The 7,600-nt window shown below is 38.2% G+C and overlaps 1 long non-coding RNA gene across 1 annotated transcript; it reads right to left on the bottom strand.

Annotated features, from left to right (window-relative positions):
* Positions 1-799: 799 nt before the first annotated feature.
* On the bottom strand, positions 800-2,718 carry LOC134643115 (uncharacterized). Its single transcript, XR_010096346.1, has 3 exons — positions 2,628-2,718; positions 2,213-2,289; positions 800-945 (listed from the first exon to the last, which is right to left on the bottom strand). It is a non-coding gene; the product is annotated as an uncharacterized LOC134643115 (long non-coding RNA).
* Positions 2,719-7,600: the final 4,882 nt, after the last annotated feature.

The following is a 7,600-nucleotide window of genomic DNA, read 5'->3' as shown; positions in this document are numbered from 1 at the left end:
CAGTTTGGGTGAAGATTAAATTCTGACCAATACTCTAGGAGCAGTAGTGATTCTTGTGAAGTAACAACATAAAGTCTGCATTAATGTAATGTATCAACGGGACACTTGCTATTTTAGAAAAGTTATTCTTTACATTTGCAAAATTTTTAAACTTCATTGTGCTCAGTCACACCTGTTAGCATAAAACTTGAAGTATTAAAATAGTACAAAACCTTTGATAAGTGACAGTAAAGATCAGTTTATAACAACTAAGACATCAAACTCTTGTATTTGTCTTCGTTTACAATTGCAACAAATTCCACAGAACCAATATCTCTGAAAATGACTGCATGCTTCTGAAACATTTGATAATATGAATATTTCAGAAACATCAGTTTGAGTCTGCTCAATTGCAAAACAAAGGAAAAACTACTGACTTGCATGAGATAAGCATGTGCAGAGTCCACCATTATATTGTTGTTCACATAAGTTTCTTAAACCATGAACAAATGAGTAATTGTCTAATCTGGAATGTAAAGTGTAGTCATTTAGTGACATACAAAAGTGAGAATGAGAACTTGCAAGAATAAAAAAACAAACAGTAAAATAAAAACTGTCCTTAACACTAAGGCAATTGTATGCTGTGAGCATACAATTACAGTTCTGCATGGCTTTCTGCAAGAGTCTGTTTCTTAGACCATGCACTAGTGAGATGCACTGCCTTCCACCAATGTTCATTAGGATGTTCTGAATGACTTCAAAGATGTCCTTAAGTTCCTTTGGATAGTGTATGTTGAGGGCAAAAAGAAGACCGATCAGCATGGAAATGGCACTTGAGACATCCCTCAGATTAGACAGGATTACTGCCGCCTCAAGGACAACCAACACATCGATGATGTCTTCTTCTTTCACCATCGCAATGCCAACTTTCATCCTCTTAGAAAACGTGTCTTCAATACCTGTCGGCTATAAAAGACAAAAAATAAAATAAAATTACACAATTACAATTACACAATATCCCGTGTGCTTAACAATTCATGTCTTTCCAAAGAAGAGCCATACTGATGCTTTGGATGATGGTGATTGGCTTTGGGTAACACTTATTAGTTGTTAAAGTTTTTTCAGAATGAGATATGCACCCCCATGTTACAAATCCATTTCTTGCTTTAAACAAAGACCATGTTCATAAATAACTGAGCATGTCTTCAATTGCAGAATTCAAACAAAATTTTCAATTTAAATGGTAAATGGCCTGTATTTGTATAGTGCTTTACTAGTCCCCTAAGGACTCCAAAGTGCTTTACACATTCAGTCATTCACACACATGGGTGGATGACTGAATCGTGACTCAAGAGTTGACAGTTCGTCTTATAATTGGAAGGTTGCCGGTTCGAGCCCCGGCTCCGACAGTTTCAGTCATTGTGTCCTTGGGCAAGACACTTCACCTGTTGCCTACTGGTGGTGGTCAGAGGGCCCGGTGGTGCCAGTGTCCGGCAGCCTCGCCTCTGTCAGTGCGCCCCAGGGTGGCTGTGGCTACAATGTAGCTGCCATCACCAGTGTGTGAATTTAAATCTACTTATGCTAAATATTGGCTGTGCTCTAAACCAAATCTGGCTGAGAATACATGAAATGTGCAAACTGCAGCTACACTACAGGATCAGATTATGGCTCCATAGACAATGCTTCTTTAATCAGTTTATTGATTAAAGTTTATTTTTTCCCCCTATATTAACAGCATGAAAAAAGAGCATATAGACAGGGCTGAACAGGTTGCATAATTGGCACTGAATATCAACATCCACCTTTACCCAGCTGCCCAATGACTCTCGGCCAGTAACCTTTAATTGCTTACCCAGTCTACACAGTCTCTTTTCCAGGGTCCAGGACATTTCACCAAAGTATTGCCCCCCACAGCTGTAGCAGCCACTGCAGCCCCTTAAATATCCTAATATCTCTGCCATTACAATATACAATGTGAGAAATCAAACGTAAAGCTGAAGTGAACAGTACAGCAGCGAAATGTCAAAGACCCTGGTGAAGACATGAATAAACACAAGACACTAATAATATCAATGCTAGCTTGCCAGTTAGTTTCTCTGAACCCCAGACCAAATCCAGTGTCAAAGATCTTGTAATAATACATTTGGTGAGGAAAAAGTACACATGTACTTTTTAATTTAAAATCCACTGTGGTGCTGTCATTATTAAATTTACTAAAAGAAACAATGCTAACCTTCACAGTCTTGAAAGTGTGTGAGGGATCTTCCTTTAGAAAATGAGGTCCTCTGTCCTCTTCCTTTGTGTAGGGCTCTGGTCAAAGAAGTCAAAAAGAAAACAAAAACACTTTTTAAACAGTGTTTATGAAGCATGTAGACAGCTCCAAATTCACAGCTTTTTGATGCATAATTCCATCAATATATGATTATCATTGGAGATTTTGAATCAGGCTTATCAGGACATTCAAGTAGAATATGATATCCAACCTACCACCAATATACATAGATTCTGTAAAAGTTACCACACTAAATGTCTGGTTGTGAAATATGATGACAGACTTTACTTATCAGCTTTCTTTCGATGAGTTCATCAGTTGAACTGGATAACCTAAAACTTAAACAAAGGATTAGATTTCGCAGTTGAACACTTACATCATCTCCGAAGCATCTTATGAGCCTAGTTAGCCTTTCTATGCCGCTCTTGATTTTGTACAGCTCCACGAACCTCTCCATAATGGTCAAGCACAGCAAAAAGGAACCCTTTCAGGTCAACAGATGTAAGACGGGCAAATTCTGCTTCAACCTGAGCAATAGAAGAAGAGGGGTGGAGAGTACAGGCAGAATTAAAAAAAGATTCTTTGAGACCCAAATTTAAGCAAACAGTCATCTGAGGCCCATTAGAGAAAACACAAACACACAAAAGCAAACAAACAAAAAGATGCACTTTACCTGCCGTTCAGCAAACAAGGAAGTTCAGAGAACAATAAGCTCTGTCTCGAAATCTTTTAAAGTAGAATGATTGTGAAAATGACTTATGTGATGTAAAACTTTAGTAAACGTGCGATTAAAAGAACACTGAGTAAAAGGACAAGTAACAATTTCCTTATTCCTCAGATGTTTACCTTGATGAGCAATACTGTTTTAGTCCAACTGCCTCATTAAAGTTACACAACAGGCTTTTTACATTAAAGCCAGCAAGTCCATTACATACTCAATTTTTAGATCTGAAATACTGTGCAGATTCTGTGTATATGTAGTGGACAGCAATTTACCCCAAAGAGCGCAAAGTTTGCAAGTCCACCTCATTTAAATGACAAAGTCAGATGTGATCATCTAGACCTGTGAAAATAAATTAATGACAAACTTGCAGTTATGGATGTTATTACAACCACAAGAACCTAAACAGTCTGCTCCATTGCTTTTGTTAATGAATCATTTGTTGGTAGCACGTCTGAATATTTAGTTTATGCCACCTGCATGCGATCATCAATAGTGCCATATTACTTCTTAAGAAGTACCCTGACACTACAATCTTTATATCATTTGTTCTACAGAGCTATTAAATTACAATATAATCTGAGGTGTTTCCAGTATGACAAAATGCACAAATTGTAACTTACCATTTGACTCCACTGACAAAAATAAATCCCCAGCATCAAGTTTGGCTTCACAGACCTAAAATAAGTAAAATAAAAATATATGTTATAATTATATTGTTTTCGCCATTTATTCATGTTTGCTAATTTTCTGACATATAAACAATGTTAGTTTTGTTACAATACAGAGAATGCAGTTTAATTAAAAGGTAAATTATGCAAAAAAAAAAAAACTTCTGCAGTATACCATGCCAAAAATCAGTGTCTCTGATGCCAATTATTTTATCACTACAGCTCGTTTAGTATGGAAACTCACACAATCTAGTCATACTGATCACAAGAGTTCAAAAATAAGTCAAAATAGTGAACTGTTGTTAAGCATAAAGCATTTCAGGATAACAAATAACTGCACAATAGAATTAAAGCAAAAAATAAGCACACTGGAGGACTATCTGATAAAAACTAATATAATGCTGGTTTGTAGACCATATTTTGTCTCTGTCCTCAGTGCACTCTTGCAGCTTAGCATGCAGCAGTTAATAACACCTTAAGTGATTACATAGGGATAAACAGATGACAACAAGCATCCGAGTCCTGCCAAAAAGTTCTTTTTGAACCCAGCCAGTTATTGGAAATATTGCCAAAATGAACTTCCACCAAAATACAACAGCCTGTGAACTTGAAAGAAATTTACAAGTACAGAGACAATATGAAATAAGCTTTATTAATTAGCTGAGTTAGCTTGCTAATATCGCAACAGTGGTTGAGTGCACAACCTTAAAGCTAGCGGCACAATACTTGTGATTTGCTCAGCGCCACATTAAACCCATAAAAAAGGCCATATGTCAGTTTATTAGGTCAAGTTTGGTCATGACACACAAGCTGGACCTTGTCGGCTAAAGTTACATTAGCTAAAGCAAACATTTCGGTAAAAGAGAAAAACACACGTCATGCCATAAATTTAAAACATGTTCCAACTTTTGTAGCTCTCTTTCCTTATAGTTATAACCAATGTTACTCACCTTGAAAGCATATTCCAAAGAAGACGATTAGAAAACGTCCAAGTAAAGTGAGCATGTCGTTAACCGCCAATTCCCCATGATGCACCTCGGTAGCAGTCACGTGAGGCAGTTTTGAATCCTGCTGTGCTCAACTTACCCGCATTGTCAAGTTCACATAAGTTTCTGATTTAGCTGGACATGAGTTTTCAAGTTAGCTTTTTTTGGTGTAATTGGGACGTTTTTAACTTGTAATTCTATGTTATAACAACAACTTCAGTCATCTATCGTCAAACTGATATAGAATAATATGTTGAAATAACAAACAGCTAGAATTACATTTTACAGTGTACTTCACATTGCGCGAAGCTTTGGATCTGATTACCGCCCCTTGTGAATACGGTGCTTCTGGCCATATGTCGGATCCCGATTCTGCCGACAGTGAGGATGAGGCCGACTTCGTTGAAGGGATTGACCCTTGCCAAGACAAGTATGTATATTGTTTGAAATAAAATAATGTTTTTTGTGATAGAGAAACGTAGGAAAAATTACATTTGCGGTGCAAAAGAGAAATTTCGCACCGCAACACAATTTTGCCCAAATTACGCACCATTATATTACTCTCGTGCAATACAAATTGAACAGACTGTATAATTTCTTTTGTGTATAGTGTTGATAATGTTGAAGAGGAGGGAACTGAAGTCTCCTGCTCAACTGAAGCAGCCCCTATACCGGAGGGAAGCAGAGGGAGGGGAAGGAGTCGGATGACTTGTCCTCCGGCAAAAAGAGGCAAGCGCTCCAGGTCACTCTCCGGTGATGCAGCTGCCTGGATGAGTGAAAAGGACCCTGACAGCTTGCCTCATCCTCTACCAAATTTCCGTCCAAAAAGAAAGCCAGGTGTGCAGCTGCCATTTTCAGAATGTGTGGACCGTCCATCTCCAGCTGAACTATTCAAGATATACTTTGACCGTGCTGCTATAAAAACACTGTGTGTCAACACAAACAAAAATGCAGCTAAAAATATTGCTGCAGGCAAAAAATTCACATGGACTGATCTCACAGAGGCTGAACTGTACCATTACATTGGCATAACACTCTACATGGGGGTTCTAAAGCTGCCTAAAATGAGAGATTTTTGGCGTGTGAATTCAATTTTTCATTTGTGCAATATCCCTCTGAGGTCATGACCAGAGACCGGTTCCTCACCATCACTTGGAATATTCATATGAGTGACCCTGCAGAAGACACTCTCAATGACAGAATAAAAGGAACTACAGATTATGACTGCCTGCACAGACTACGTCCCCTGTATGACAGTTTACGTGTAGCCTGCAAAGCTGCATACCACCCACAGCAAAACCTCTCTGTGGATGAGCGCATGATTTCCACTAAAGCCAGAGTTACCCTGAAGCAATATATAAAAAGCAAGCCAACAAAGTGGGGGATAAAACTTTTTGTGCTATCTGACAACACAGGCTACACAGTGGATTTTAACATTTATACAGGGAGGTCAACTCTGGTAACTGGGAAGGGGCTGTCATTTGATGCTGTGATGGCACTTATAAACAAAAACTACCTGGGAACAGGAAATCACATTTATTGTGATAACTTTTATACAAGCCCAGCACTTTTTCACCACCTTCATGATCTGGGGTTTGGAGCATGTGGGACATTTCGGGACACTAGAGTTGGAGTCCCAAAAACCAAACTTAACGCCCTGACAAAAAAATCTCCACGAGGGACAATCAGGTGGATCAGAGAGGGCCCTCTCATTTTTATCAAGTGGATGGACACAAGGGAGGTGAGTGTGTGCTCAACTCTGCACAGTGCCTTCTCAGGGGACACTGTGAAAAGGATGTGCAAGGCTGAAGGACAACACAGAGCAATTGATGTGCCAGTGCCATCAGCTGTAAAGGACTACAACCGCTTTATGGGAGGAGTTGATCTGTCAGACCAGCTGATTGGCTCCTATTCTTCATAGAGAAAGAGCAGGAAGTGGTATTTGACAGTGCTGCACCACTTTATAGACATTGCTGTCACAGACAGCTATTTGGTCAGCAAGGAGCTCTGTGGCAGACTGGAGCAGCAGCCAATGACGCACCAGGATTTCCAGGAGCAGTTGATCGCTGAACTCTGTGGGGTGTCCTCACAATCAGGAACGAAGAGCTACCAACACATCCCAGTTGCCATTGTTGAAGGGGCATCTGGTCAAAAAAAAGCCTATCACACCTCCACTACTGCTGCTGAAGAATGAGATTTGACTGTTTTTCTCTCTAAAAGTAATGTGACACTTAGAATTTTTACTGTACTATTATAAACTATTTTTTAAATTATTGTCATGTTGCCAAATTGTGCAAAATATGAATTTATTTATTTATTGGTTATGCTCCACCGGGGCTACTGAACAGCAATATTTGACTGTGCCTTTCTGTATATAAATTCCTGTGACACTTATAAGTACTGTTATTGTATTTTACTATTATAAATAGTTCATTTTGATGTTGTATTTTTATTGTCATGTTGTTAACTTGTGCCCCATATGCATTTTATTGATTTTCGTTTTTTACTAGTGTTTATAAAAATGATTGTATCTCAAAAATGAATTGATGAAAAAACTCCAAATAAATTTTGTGTAGTTTGAAAGGACTTTGTGCAACTTTTTTTCATTTACAATTTTGAGCCATATAGCTTTGATATTTTTGTATCAACAAAAATATGTGAAAAACAAAAAACGATTTTCAATTTTTTTGTGGTTAATTGCACTTTTTTAGCAATTTCTATAATTACTGTGGATTTGTTACACACATATTATTAAAATCTGGGATATAAGGGTTCTATTGATGTATAGTAAGTTAAAATACTCAAAAAAATGGGCCTACAGTATGTAAAAATGTAAACATAGGGTCTGGCGGACTTGTTCTATGGTAGGTCTTAAAGGGCTGCTAGGACGTCTCTGTGCTCCTTACATATGAACCATGTGACCTCACATCAGTGCTGTGGATGACTGTAGTCATAGAAGAGTAGAGCTGTA

Source organism: Pelmatolapia mariae, linkage group LG15, assembly GCF_036321145.2.
Source record: "Pelmatolapia mariae isolate MD_Pm_ZW linkage group LG15, Pm_UMD_F_2, whole genome shotgun sequence".
Classification (NCBI taxonomy): Eukaryota; Metazoa; Chordata; class Actinopteri; order Cichliformes; family Cichlidae; genus Pelmatolapia; species Pelmatolapia mariae.
Note: the sequence above shows the minus strand (reverse complement) of the source record. Positions and strands in the feature narration are given on the sequence as shown.